Raw genomic sequence first — 14,904 nt, 5'->3', positions numbered from 1 at the left:
GTGAAGAGCCTGAGGCCCTGTCCTTGCCTTTCTCCTTCTTTGTGTTCTCAGAGCTCCTCTTCGGGGTGCTGGAGCTGAAGATTTTAAACTCAGCAGCGTAAACTTTTGCCAGTATCGGGATCCACAATTAGCCAGTAGGAAAGACACAGCCGCTTTCATTCTCTGCGGTAGTAAAATTAAAAGCCGCTCATAAATAACTCTTTTCAGGGATTGTAATTTTTTGTTTTGCATTACGCGTTTAACTTGCAGTTAAAATTTCATGCAGACTAAAGAGTGGAATGAATTCCCTCATCTAGCTTCAACATCGATCAGTTCAGGGCCAATTTTGAATATATCTCTTCTTGTGCATGTGTTTAACCAAACATTAGTTGAGATATATGTGAGTGGGTGCTTATACACGTAGAAGCCTTTTGACTCTTTCACCTACAATCCGGTAGTCCGTGGGAAATTTTGTTTTTACAACTTTCTCAGAATCACATCTTCAGGGAATAAAAGACTTGGTAATACCCTTTTCTTAGAAGTTAAAAGAGTGTTTTGAAACTTTAATGTTACCATTGTATTTTAAAGTCACCCAGTTTCTAAATTCGTTCATAAAGTACTATTACTGTTTTGTCCAAATGTTTTTTCCTCTCTTACTGTGCCTGTGGGCTTTTACGTGATCAGGAGCCTTCAGAATCCCCAGTCTACTTAAATTCTCATTCCTTTAAAATTAGAATCAAGTCCCAGCTGTCTGTAGTCTATTCTGATTTAAAAGATAAAACTAGAAGATAGGATGTAGTCTAATGACATAATTTCAAATATAGGAAAAGTAGTATGCATATGAATACTAATTTCAGCATTATTTATATGACAAATGTCAAAGTTTGGGAAATAATTTAAAAATTACTATGGAATATTAGGCAGCCATTAAAGCTGAAGACTATAACTTAACATATTATATCACGTGATAAAAGGACTCTGTAGTGTCAGAGTCCATGATTACAACTGTGTAAAAATATGAGGAAAAACTCTTGGTAAAACGTATACCCAATGACCTTTCTGTAATTTTTTTTTATATTTATTGAAACAAAACAAAAATACTTTGATAATGCCTACACATTTCAGTATTTATAGCTTCTTCCAGAATATCTTGATGGTCTTTGCTTTCTGTAGTCTGTACTTTACTTGAAAGTTACACATGCTACTGGTCTTATTGCCCTTCATTTTATTTACTTTTTAATCTTGATTAATTTGGTCAGTGAAGATTTAATTAACAGTTAACAGTGTGAAAATATAGTAAAGTTGGCATTCTGTAAATCAGAGGTTTTAAGGATTGGACTGTATTAACTTGGAAATGCTTTCTGGCTTGTTTGTACTCTTATGTCACATCTTCATAGCTGCATTACAGTGGTCATACCTAAATCTGTTCATGTCATTTATAAGGAAGAAGTATTCAAGATACGTAAAATAATACATTTCAAATACAGAAGTTTTCCTTTATACTGCGTAATATCATCCTAGCCACTATTGACTCTGCTGCCTCCCTTCCCCACTTGGCATTTTTGGAGCTACATACTCTAAAGCTTGTCTCTTAGGACTTCAGGATCTGATCTTTTCTCTCTCTGCTTCCTTCCTCCCTCCCTCCCTCCCTTCCTTCCTAAAGATTTTATTTATTTGAGAGAGAGAGGGAGAGCACCGAGGAAGAGTGAGAGGGAGAAGCGACTCCCTGCTGAGTAGAGAGCCAGTGATCAAAGGCAGATGCTTAACCCATTGACCGAGCCACCTAGGCACCCCTGAATTTTTTTGTTTACAAAGTGCATATAATAATTAATGTTTGTACTACATTGTCCGTTAAGTGTGCGGTAGCATTATGTCTGACAAAACAACGTGCGTATCTTAATTTTAAAATATTGCTAAAAAAAGGCTAACCATCATCTGAACTTTCAGCAGTTGTAACTTTGTGCTGGTGGAGGATCTTCGCTGCCTGTTGATGGCTGCTGACCGATCTGGGTGAAGCTGAAGCTGTGGCAATTTCTTAAAATAAAATAATAGTTTTTGGCATCATTTGACTTCTTTCATGAATAGTTTCTCAGCACGTGATACTGTTTGATAACATTTTATGCACCATAGAACTTTCTTTCAAATTTGAGTCAGTCCTCTTAAACCCTGTCGCTGCTTTATCAATTAAGTTTATATAATATTCTAAATTCTTTGTTGTCATTTCACCGTTCTTCACAGCATCTTCACCAGGAGTAGAATTCATCTCAAGAAACCCCTTTCTTTGTTCATTCATAAGAAACAACTTCTCATCAAGGTCACATCTTCAGGCTCCACTTCTAATTTTAATTGTTTTTCTATTTATACATGTATAGTTACTTCCTCACTAAAGTCTTGAACCCCTCAAAGTCATCCATGAAGATTGGAATTAACTTTTTCCAAACTCCTGTTAATGTTGATATTTTGCCCTCTTGCCATGAATCAGATGTTCTTAATGGCATCTAGAATGGTGAATCCTTTCCAGACGGTTTTCAGTTGACTTTGTCCAAATCCATCAGAGGAATCACTGTCTATGGCATCTCGCCATATAAGATATATTTCTTAAATAGTAAGACTTGAAGGTTGAAGTTACTCCTTGATCCATGGGCTGCAGAATGGATGTTTTGTTAGCAGGCATGAAAACAATGTTAATCTCATCTCCGTCAGAGTTCTTGGGTGACCAGGTGCATTGTCAATGAACAGTAAAAGGATCCTTTTTTTTTTTTTTTTTTTCTGAGTAGAAGTTCTCAGTGGTGGGCTTAAAATATTCAATAAGCCATGTTGTAAACAGATGTGCTGTCATTCAGGCTTTGTTGTTTCATTATAGAGCACAGGCAGAGTATATTTAGCATAATTCTTAAAGGCCCTAGGATATTCAGAATGATAAATGAGCATTGGCTTCAATTTAAAGTCACAGGCTGCATTAGCCCCTAACAAGAGTTAGCCTGTCCTTTGAAACTTTGCATCCAGGTATTGATTTCTATCCAGCTATGGAAGTCCTGGATGGCATCTCCTTTCAGTATAAGGCTGTTTCATCTACATTTAAAAAATGTTGTTTGGGAGGGGCCTGGGTGGCTCAGTCGGTTAAACATCTGTCTCTTGATCTCAGGGTCATGAGTTCAAGCCCCATGTTGGGCTCTGTGTTGAGCATGGAGCCCTTAAAAAAAATCTGTTGTTTGGGGCGCCTGCGTGGCGCAGTCGTTAAGTGTCTGCCTTCGGCTTAGGGCGTGATCCCGGTGGGGTCACGCCCCACATCAGGCTCCTCTGCTAGGAGCCTGCTTCTTCCTCTCCCACTCCCCTTGCTTGTGTTCCCTCTCTCGCTGGCTGTCTCTGTCAAAAAAAAAAAAAAAAAGTCTGTTGTTTAGTATAGCCACCTTTATTATCTTAGCTACACCTGGATAATTGGCTGCAGCTTCTGCATCAGCACTTGCTTCATCTTGCACTTGTATGCTATGGACAATGGCTTCTTTCTTTTTTCAGATTTTGAGAGGAGAGAGAGCTAGAGAGAGCACAGGAAGGGAAGAGAGCGAGCAGGGAGCTTGATGTGGGGCTCAATCCTGGGACCCTGAGATCACAACCTGAGACGAAGGCAGATACTCAATCCACTGAACCACCCAGGCACCCCAGAAAATGGCTTCTTTCTTTAAACCTCATGAATCAACCTCTGCTAGCTTCAAGCTTTTCTTTTGCAGCTTCCTCTCCTCTCTGTTTGTAGAATTAAGAGAGGACTTTGCTCTGGATTGGATTTTGGCTTAGGGAATGTTGTGGCTGTTTGATCTTTTATCCAGACCACTAAAATGTTCTCCATATCAGCAGAAAGGCTGTTTTCGCTTTATCATTTGTTCACTGGGGTAGTCCTTTTCATTTTCTTCAAGAACTTTTCCCTTGCATTCACAACTTGGCTAACTGGTGCGGGAAGCCTAGCTTTTGGCCTGTCTCAGCTTTTGATGTATTTTCCTTACTGGGTTTAATCATTTGTAGCTTTTGATTTTCAGTGAGAAATGTGTGACTCTTTTTCTTGAACACTTCGAGGCCATTGTAGGATTATTGATTGGCCTCATTTCTTGTTTCTTAGGGAGTAGGGATGCCTAAGCAATGGGAGAGAGATGGGGGAATGGCTGGTTGGCAGAGCAATCAGAATATACACATTTATCAACAAAATTCATTGTCTTACATTGGTGAGTTGTTGGTGGCACCCCAGTTACAATTTTCCAATAGTAACATCAAAGGTCACTCATCATGGATCACTGTAACAGATGTAATAGTAATGAAGAAGTTTGAAATATTGTGAGAATTAGCAAAATGTGACACAGCCGTGGAGTGAATAAATGCTTTTGGAAAAATGGTGCTGATAGACTTGTTTGATGCAGGGTTGCAAACCTTCAATTTGTTAAAAAAAAAAAAATACGGTATCTTAGAAGTGCAGTAAAAAGAGGTATGCCTATATATAAACTAGATAGAATACTAAGAACTAGTTTTGTAATCACTAGTTCGTAATCATTTTATAGGGTTTGTTATAGTTGTTTACGTGTCTTACAGGTTTTTTTTTTTTGTTTTTCAATGTCATTCTCATTAGATTATGAGCTCTTTGGGGCACCTGGGTGTCTCACTTGGTGAAACATCTGCCTTCGGCTCCGGTCATGATCCTAGGGTCATGGGATTGAATCCTGCGTCAGGCTCTCTGCTACACGGGAGCTGCTTTTCTCTCTCCCTGCTGCTCCCCCTCTTTTCTCTCTCTGTCAAATAAATGAATAAAATCTTAAAAAAAAAAAAAAAAAAGGTGTTGATTGTGAGCTGTTTGAAGCTTTAGGGTGAGGCCTTATTTAAATGTCCGTGGTGGCTTAGCACAGTGCTTGATAGAAGGGCGCTTAACTAACAGTAAACATGTTGAGGCATAATATCTTAGAATGACCTCTGAATCATAAAAGGAATTTTAAATGAGGTACTGGAAAATATTAGCATGTTGCATGTATATACGTATTTACATATATATACATTTGTTCATGTTTGTCTTAAGTATATAGATGTTTGTGTATGTATAAAACAGTAATTTGACCAGAATATTTTATTAACTTTCAGATTAATATTCCTAATCATGCCAGGTACAAAGGTTATGGTAGCTTTGGAAACAGGTTCAAATCCTGAAATGGTAATTAAGTTGGTATTTTGTATTAGACTAGTTGGGGGTCTAATGATTTATTTCATATATTGATATTTAGGATAGATCTTTAGTTACTACCTTTGTGGTTTAATGTCTTTGTCTTTATTTTTTTTCTTTTTTAAAGATTTTATTTGTTTGAGAGAGATTGCAAGCGGTAGGGAGAAGCAGACTCCCCACTGAGCGGAAAGGTGGATGCGGGGGCTTGATCCCAGGACTCTGGGATCATGACCTGAGCGGAAGGCAGATGAGACCTTTAACCGACTCAGCCACCCAGGCGCCCCATGTCATTGTCTTTAACGATTCCTTTTTTTGTGTGGAATACAAATCTAATTTCTGGAAATTGAAAATCCTCGAAATTTAGGGGTGCCTGGCTGGCTTAGAAGAGCGTGCAACTCTTGATCTCCAGGTTGTGAGTTTGAGCCCCAGGTTGGGTGTAGAAATTACTAAAAACAATAAATTTAAAAACTTAATAAAAAAAAGAAAGAAAATCCTGAAAACTTAACAAAATACTTGGGCCAGTTATTTTTCTTAAATTTAAAACAAAATTGAATTATGGAAGTGGAATTTAAAAAAATGTTATTTTTATTTAAATTTCTTACTGATTAACAGTAGTGACAGATTTGTACAAAGCACTGTGCTAGGCAATGTGGGAATAACAATGGAACCATAGAAATAGTGTTTGATTAAAAAAAAGGAAAAAAAACCTGACTTCAGTGAGCTATACTGATTATATACATTTGAAGTCTTTCAGTGACTTTGAAACAGGTTAATGAAAAAAAGGTAAAGCTGGGGAGAAAAGATACAAAGCATACCTTAAAATTTTATTTCAACCTAAAACACATAAAAGTCCATTTATCATTTAATTCTCATACCAGCCTTACTAAGTGTGTGAGGGTTCATATAATGTACTAATTTTCTGTAATTGATTGATAGAATTTCTTAAATGTTTAGTAGAGAAGCCACCTGGGCCTGAATTTTTTTTTCCTTTGGAATGGTTTTTAATTTTAGATTCAGTTTTTGTTACATATGTGGGGTAATTACATTTACTATTTCTTTGTGTCAGTTTTGGTAAGTTGAGTTAAGAGATTTCTCCATTCTTGTTTGAATTTATAGGTCTAAGTTGATACTGTCCCCTTTTAATTAATGTCTCTAGGATCTGTAATGAAATTCCCTTCTTCATTCCTAGTTGTTTCCCTTTTTTTTTTTTTTTTTTTTTTTTTGCCGGTTTTCTATGGACTTATCAGTTTTTTAAAGTAATCTTTACATACAACATGGGGCTTGGACTCACCACCTCAAGATCAAATGTCATATGCTCTGCTGAATGAGTCAGTTGCCCCAAGATTTGTCAATTTTTTTTAAAGATTTTATTTATTGGGGCGTCTGGGTGGCTCAGTGGGTTAAGAGACTGCCTTCAGCTCAAGTCATGATCTCAGGCTTCTGGGATCAAGCCCCATGTCAGGCTCCCTGCTCAGCAGGGAGTCTGCTCTCCTCACTTCTGTGCTCTCTCCCCACCACCCCCCTAATAAATAAATTAAAAAAAAAGATTTTATTCATTTATTAGCACATGAGTGGGGGAAGGGTCAGAGAGAAGCAGGTTCCCCACCGAGCTGGGATCCCACCTGACACAAGGGGCTCTAAATCTTGGGTTGCCAGGGTGACTCAGTCAGTTAAGCATCTGCCTTCTGCTCAGGTCATGATCTCTGGGTGCTGGGATCGACCCTCGCGTCTGGGTACCTGCTCAGTGGGGAGCCTGATTCTTTCTCTGCCCCTCCCTCCTGCTCTGCTCTCTCTCACTTGCTCTCTCTCAAATAAAGAAATAAATTCTTACAAAAAAAATTTTTTTTAGATAACCAGCATTTGGTTTTGTTGATTTTTTTCTCTAGTTTTCCTCTTCAATTTTATAGATTTTTGCCTTTTTATTGTTTCCTTCTGCTTGTTTTGGGCTATAATATTGTTCTTTTTACAGTTCCTTATGGTGGAAGTTTAGATTACTAATTTGAGACCTTCTTTTCTAATATAAGCATTTAGTGTTGTAAATTTCCCCTTAAGTACTGCTTTTTAAACTACATCCACAAGTTACAATACTTTCTTTTTCTTGCAGTTCAAACCTTTAAAACATTTTTTTCCTGCTTGCAACTTCCTCTTTGACCCGTGGATTATGTAGAAGTGTGTTAATTTTCAAGTGTTCGGAGATTTTCTGCTATCTTGTTAACTGATTTTTAGTTCAGTTCCATATGGTTGAAGATCATGCTTTGTGTGACTTCCGTTCTGTTTTGTTAAGGTTGTTTTGTACCCTGGGATATGGTGTACATTCAGGTGTGTTCCATGTGCGTTACTGTGTTGAGTGGAGTGTTCTGTAACTATCATTGAGATATAGTCGGTTGTTTGGTTGTTTGGTGTTCAGTTCTTGTATATCCTTGCTGATAATCTACCAGTTTGAACAGTTACTGGTGAAAGCATGTTGAAGTCTCCAGCTTTAATTAGGGATTTGTTTATTTCTCCTTTCCTATCTGTCAGTTCTTGATTCATACATTTTGAAGCTCTCTTTGTTAGGTGCATTCATTATTTGAATTATCTTTCCTTGGTGAATTCACTCTTATCATTATATAATTATAGCAGTATGTAATATTTCTTTTTTATCCCTGGTTTTCCTTGTTCTGAAATCTACTTAGTCTAACATTGATATAGCCCCTCCAATTAACTTTTACCTTCTTTTTAAAAAATGAGTTATTATTGACATAAAACATATTAGTTTCAGATATACAACATAATGATTAGCTGTTTGTGTATATTGTGAAATGATTGATTGCCACAATAAGACTAGTTAACATCCATCACCATAGTTAACATTTTTTCTCTAGTGATAAGAACTTGTGTGTGTGTGCGATATAAAAACGTTTAAGACCTCTCAGCAGCTTTCAAATATGCAGTACAGTATTATTAACTAATTTGTACATTTACATCCCCATGACTTATTTTATAACTGGAAGCTTGTACTGAAATGGGTAGAGGAATGGAACTTCCAACTTTCTTTTGATGAGTGTGTGATAGACATTTTTCATTGGCGGGGGATGTGGAGGGAGAGGACCAAGCAGATTCCCTGCTGAACAGGGAGCCTGACTTGGGACTTGATCCCAGGAGTCACCTAGGTGCCCCAACTTTTTTTTTTTTTTTAAGATTTTATTTATTTGAGAAAGCACAAGCAAGGAGGAAGGTCAGAGAGAGAAGCAGGCACCCTGCTGAGCAGGGAGCCTGATGTGGGGCTTGATCCCAGGACCCCGAAATCATGACCTGAGCCGAAGGCAAGTGCTTAACCGACTGAGTGAGCCACCCAGGCACCACTTAAGATTTTATTTATTTATTTATTTATTTATTTATTTATTTGAGAGAGAGAGAGAGAGAGAGAGTGTGTGTGTGTGTGTGTGTGTGTGTGTGTGTGAGACTGGTGGGAGGAGCAGAGAGAGGGACAAGCACCTTCCATATTGAATGCGGAGCCCAGTGCAGGACTTGATCTCACGACCCTGATCTCATGACCTGAGCCAAAATCAAGAGTTGGATGCTTAACACACTGAGCCACTCAGGCACCCCTCATCCTTTTACTTTAAACATACTCATTATATTGAAGTGAGTTTCTTGTTGATAGTATATAGATGGACCATTTTTTTGGATAGTCTGTCTTTAAATTGTTTTTAGACCATTTTTATATAATTTTTTATGTAATTATTACTATATTTGAAATTAGGTCCACCATTTTATTAGGTTTTCTGTTCCTCTTTTTCATTTCTGTTTCTGCTTTTGGTTCTTTTGGGTTATTTGAACACTTTAGTATTCTAGTTTAAAATCTTGAGGTTTTTTGGGGGGCGCCTGGGTGGCACAGCGGTTAAGCGACTGCCTTCGGCTCAGGGCGTGATCCTGGCGTTATGGGATTGAGCCCCACATCAGGCTCCTCCACTATGAGCCTGCTTCTTCCTCTCCCGCTCCCCTGCTTGTGTTCCCTCTCTCGCTGGCTGTCTCTATCTCTGTCAAATAAAAATAAATAAAATCTTAAAAAAAAAAATCTTGAGTTTTTTTGGTTTTTGTTTTGTTTTTTGTGTCGTATCTTTTACAGGTCACTGTAGGGATTACAAGAGATGTACTTTCACAGTGTACCTACGGTCAGTATTTTACCACTTCCTGTGGAATATAGAAACATCATATCCATCACTTTACCCTGCCCTCTTTATCCCATTATGTTATGTTTATCTTATGTATTTATCTACATACATTGAAAACCCCATTAGACAGTGTTACTAGTTTTGCTTTTAACTATTAAAAATGCATTTTAAGACACTCAAGAGAAGAGTCATCTGTTATATTTCCCAGATATTTATATCTGTAATGCAAGTTATAGATCTTTTCCATTTCTTCCTTTAATAGTCCAGATTTCCTTCTGGTATCACTTCCTTCTGCCTAGAAAACTTAAGAGCAGGTTGGTGACAACTTCTTTTATTAGTTTTCCTTCATCTGAGAATGACCTTCAGAGACCTTATCTCACCTTCATTTCTGAAGATAGTTTCAGTGGATATGGAATTCCTGCTTAACTGTTCTTTCAGCAATTTAGAAATACTGTTCCACTTCTTTTTGGCCTCTGTGATTTCTGATGTGAAATTCTTAGTCATTTGAATAGGTTATCTATAAGTAATGCATTTTTTTCTCTGGCTGCTTTCAGTATTTTACAGATTTATCTTTAGTTTTCAGCACTTTTATGATGATTAGTTTGTGCATAGATTTCTTTGGATTTATTCTGTTTGGAATTCCCTAAGCTTTTTCAGTCTATAGATTTATGCCATTTGCTAAATTTGGGAAGTTTTCAGCCTATAGTTTTCTTTTTTGAAGATTTATTTTATAGAGAGTGTGCATGCAAGTGGGGGGGAGAGGCAAAGGGAGAGGGAGAGAGAGAATCTCAAGTAGACTCCAGCTGAGTGTGGAGCCCTATGCAGGGCTTGATATAACAACCCTGAGATCGTGACCTGAGCCAAAATCAAGAGTTGCACACTTAACTGACTGATCCAGCCACCCAGGTGCCCCCTCAGCCTCTAGGTTTTCATGATTTTTTTGGTATCACACTTCTGGGACTCTGAGGACACAAATAATAGATCCTTTGCTATTGCCCTACAGATCTCTTGAGACTTTGTTCACTTTTTCAATTTTTTTAAAAATCTTTTTCAAATTGGATACTTTTTATTAATCTATCTTCAAGTGCCCTGGCTCTTTTCCTCTGTCATTTCCATTTTGCTATTGAGGCCATCAGTGAGTTTCTTACCTTGGTTATTGTTTTTTTCAATTCTAAGGTTTCTGTTTGTTCCCTCTTTGTATCTTTTATTTCTTTTTCCTTTTTTTTTTTTTTTTAAGGTTTATGTATTTGAGAAAGTGAGACTTCAGGTGGGGGAGGGGCTGAGGGAGAGAATCTTCAAGCAGACACCCCACCGAGCACGGAACCTGATGAGGGGCTGGATCTACCCATCCAGGAGATCATGACCTAAGCCAAAACCAAGAGTCAGACACTCATCTGAATGAGCCACCCAGGCATTCTCTTGGTTCTGTTTTTTAAGGACTACACATATTGCTCTAAGTATAGTTAGTTCATTAATTCTGATTGCTGCGTAGTAGTCTGTTGTATGCTTCTGTTAATTTTATTTGTCCTCTTATAACGAACAATTTTTATTTTTATTTTATTTTATTTGTCCTCTTATAACGGTATTCTGTCACCTCCTTCCTACCATAGGATGCTTATGCATGTGTCTTCATGGCCCTTGTACAAATTTCTTTGAGGGTATATGTTCAGGAATGGGATTGCCAGATCCTAAGGTATATGTATACATTTATCTTACACATTAAGGCATACATTTTATTAAATACTAATATACTAATAGAGTATTATTCAGCCTTGTAAAGGAAGGAGATCCTGTTATGTGCTACAACATGGACTCAGACTTTACTATTGTATGTGTATCAGAATACATAAACAAACATAAACGGCATGTTTTGTTTATCCATTCATCTGTCAGTGAACATTTGGGTTACTTCCACCTCTTGGCTATAGTGAATAATGCTGCTAGGAACATGGTGTGCAAATATCTCTTTGAAATCCTATTTTCAGTTCTTTTGGATATTTACCCAGAAGTGGGATTGTTGGATCATATGGTCTTTTTATTTTCAGTTTTTTAAGGAACTATCATACTGTTCTCCATAGTGGTACTCCACTTTACAATCTCACCAACAGTGGTACACAGGGGCTCCAGTTTTTTCCGTATCCTTTCCAACACTTTTTTTTTTTTTTAAAGCTTTTATTTTTTTATTTGACAGAGAGCACAAACAGGGGGAGCAGAAAGGGAGCTACAGAGGGAGAGGGAGAAGCAAGTTTCCGACTGAGGAGGGAGCCCAACCTGGGACTCAATTCCAGGACCTTGGGATCATGACCTGAGCTGAAGGCAGACGCTTAACTGGCCCTTGCCTTTTTTTAAAAAGATGTATTTATTTTAGAGAAAGCACACAAGTTGGGGGGCACGGAGGGACAGGGAGAGGGGGAGCAGGATTCTTGCTGAGTGAGGAGCCCCACGCTGGGGCTCAATTCTATGACCCCGAGATTACAACCCCAGCCAAAACAGAGTTGGTTGCTCAACCAACTGAGCTACCTGGGTACCCTCATAGTTTTCTTTTTTTAGGCAATTCATTTAAATTCAGTTTTCTAGTCTGGTTAGCTGAAATCTTAACTACAGTGTAAATCTGGGGTTGCTTTGGTAGATCTAGGTTCCTTCTTGTTTGGTCTTGTGTGTTTGTATAGTCTTTGTGCTTGTTACCTTCTCCAGAGCTGCATAGCATCCTTCCTCTGATGTATGTCCTTGGAGGCTGACTCTTGTGCACTGTGTTTATAGGTCCCTTTCCTTTCTTCAGTTGGTGGTAGATGGGAGGTACCAGGAGACCAGAGGGCAGAAGGAATGAGGGCTAGGTGTTTATTTCCCTTCTCCTTTCTTGCCAGATGCTGCAAATTATCTCCATGCGTCTGTCAGTGAGCTTGATTCCTGTCTGCAGACCCCTCTTCAGGGTTGCTACCCCTATGAGGTTTCAGTTCCTCATCATGCTGTTTCAGGCCTGGATGTGTTAGTGGTTCTGGGGCAGTACACTATCCTATGTTGGTTTTTCTAAACCTTACCCACATCTTTGTACGTAGTCAATTAAATTCTTCTCACATTACCCAGGTTGTGGATGCTACTCTGTTTTTAGCTGGAAACGTGATTGTTAGAGTCCCTGAACAGGCCCTTTGATTTTACTTACTGTTTTAGACTTGAACAAAAAAAAATGTTATTACTGAATGATAAGATTAGTAATTTGGGTTTATTTTTATCTGCCTTCCACTGAGATTTACAATAGGCTTTTGGAGTTTCTGTTCTCCAAACATCCGCAGCTAAAAGATTAAGGTGAAATATAAACAACTTTGCCACACTTCAGTATTTTCAACTTCCTTCACAGAATCCGATTTCTATTTGCAGCATAAAACATTTGTTAAGCGCCTCTTTCAGAGAATTTTGGCGCTTTTCTTCTTCAGAGTCCCTTTTCTTTTGACTTGGGATCTTTTCTTTCCCAGGCTGTTCCAGCATGGTCCTAAACTAGCATTTGTGGACACCGACCATGTTAGGCAGTTATGTGAAATAAATATATGTTTATACCCTCCAGCATTTCATGTTGCTAAAACCACACCTTTTTACCCATTTCCTTTGTTAACATGTGTCTTTCAGTGTCTGGCTTACTTTAGATACCTGTTGTGGTGAATTAATTTTTTTGGTAAAGTTAATTTTCCTAAATATGTATTAATGTATTAATCAGTTCTACTCTTTTTCTGTTCACGTCCTTATTAACTTTTGCTTTCTTTTTTGAGATGAGGAGATGTAGTATTTTTGCTTCGACTTTTTTTTTTTTTTAAGATTTTATTTATTTGTTAGAGCAAGAACACAAGCAGGGGTAGAAGAACAGAAGTGAGGATTGAGAATCAAGTCTCTGTTAACCTTTGCTGCATTGCCAGTCTGTAGAGTCCTCTTTACATTTCAAGCCTAGTGCACATCCTTCCTCTTCTTGGAAGCTTCCCACAGCTCCGTGGCAGAATGGATGTTCTCCATAGCTCTCCCCTTCCACTGGCCCTCAGTGGAAGAGCATTTGAGTTAAGAGGGATATCAAGACCATGTTTACATTTTTAATCACAGTTGTAATATTTTTGCTAAGTGGTCACCCTGTGTGGGTAATGTTGCATTTGGGCTTTAAACCCAAATCTTGCCCTTACTCATTGTGGTGAGACAGATGAGCTGATGGATATGAAGGCCAGGGACTGGCACCCAGTGAGAAGATTTCTCCTTTGTGCTCCTTTTCTTGCATTAGTTCTTCATCACAGGCTCGCACACAGTGTGCATGTGCTCTTTTTTTAACGTGTTTGTTTGTCAAAGGTGATGGTCATAAATTACTGGACAGTTGTAAGCACTTTTTTGATGCTCAGTAATGCACCATACTTATTTTTCATTGTAATTTTTGACATCCTCTGCCCTTCCCCCCGCCCCCCCCCCCCCACCTCTGGCAACCACCAGTCTGTTCTCTGTATCTGTGAGCTCGTAGGTGGTTGTTTTTTTCCCAGATTCCCCGTATATTCACTTATGATAAGGTGATCTTGATTATTGTTTTCTGGTGGGTTGTTATTTTGTTTTTCTAAGGAGGCAAATTAATTTATTTGTCTTTTAGAAATTCTAAATTATATGCTTTCTGAGGTGGGTTTGGTTTTTAATATTAACTCTACTGTTAGTCTTAACTCATTGGGTTTGAAAAGACTTTATTATGTATAGTAATAATTAAATCTTTTTTCTTTTTAGTCCAGCCTTTGTTTACATTTGTGTTTTTATTTTTTTTAAAGATTTTTATTTATTTATTTGACATAGAGACAGCCAGCGAGAGAGGGAACACAAGCAGGGGGAGTGGGAGAGGAAGAAGCAGGCTCCCAGCGGAGGAGCCTGATGTGGGGCTCGGTCCCAGAACGCTGGGATCACGCCCTGAGCCAAAGGCAGACGCTTAACGACTGCGCTACCCAGGCGCCCCTACATTTGTGTTTTTAAACTCAGAATTTGGGGTCATACTTCATATATGTAGTCCAGCCTTTTCAGCTGATACTATTGATATATTTTCACATCAGTAAATGCTTTTTAAAAATTTTAGTGACTATATAAAATTTCATCACAAATATACTATAGTTTAATAAGCAGTATTAATTCGTTATTCACATTTTTTGGTTTTAAAATATGCTGATAAATATTTTTATATAAAAGTCTGAATGAAGCTCTGTTTCTTTAGGCTAAGTTCCTAGAAGTAGAATTAATAGGTCAAAATGTATGTGTTCTTAAGCCTTTTGAAAATATTTATAATACTAAAGTTTTGTTGCTTATAGATTAGTTAAGAACCACAGAGAAATCTTGACATTTTTCTGTCATACCTTGCGATGCTGCTAGACCACTGATATGTTATCTTTTATCTTCAAAACAGTATCCAAGCAAGTGGCCAAAGAGGTTAAACCCTCTTGGAATAAACTCCAGAGCCCCACTTACTTGCTATTTTATAGTTACTGAGGTGATAGTTTTCTCTAACTAGACTGTGAACTCCATGAGGGCAATAACCATGTCTGTTTTTCAGTGCCAGTGTATCTCTAGCTCCTGTCA

The 14,904-nt window shown here is 38.0% G+C and overlaps 1 protein-coding gene across 3 annotated transcripts in view; it reads left to right on the top strand.

The window, feature by feature from the left end:
• The window catches only part of IST1 (IST1 factor associated with ESCRT-III), a 29,694-nt gene that overhangs the window by 677 nt on the left and 14,113 nt on the right, over positions 1-14,904 (top strand). The gene's annotated exons all lie outside the window — the stretch shown is intronic.

The sequence above is a fragment of the Ursus arctos genome, unplaced genomic scaffold (assembly GCF_023065955.2).
Source record: "Ursus arctos isolate Adak ecotype North America unplaced genomic scaffold, UrsArc2.0 scaffold_19, whole genome shotgun sequence".
In the NCBI taxonomy this organism is placed as follows: domain Eukaryota; kingdom Metazoa; phylum Chordata; class Mammalia; order Carnivora; family Ursidae; genus Ursus; species Ursus arctos.
Note: the sequence above shows the minus strand (reverse complement) of the source record. Positions and strands in the feature narration are given on the sequence as shown.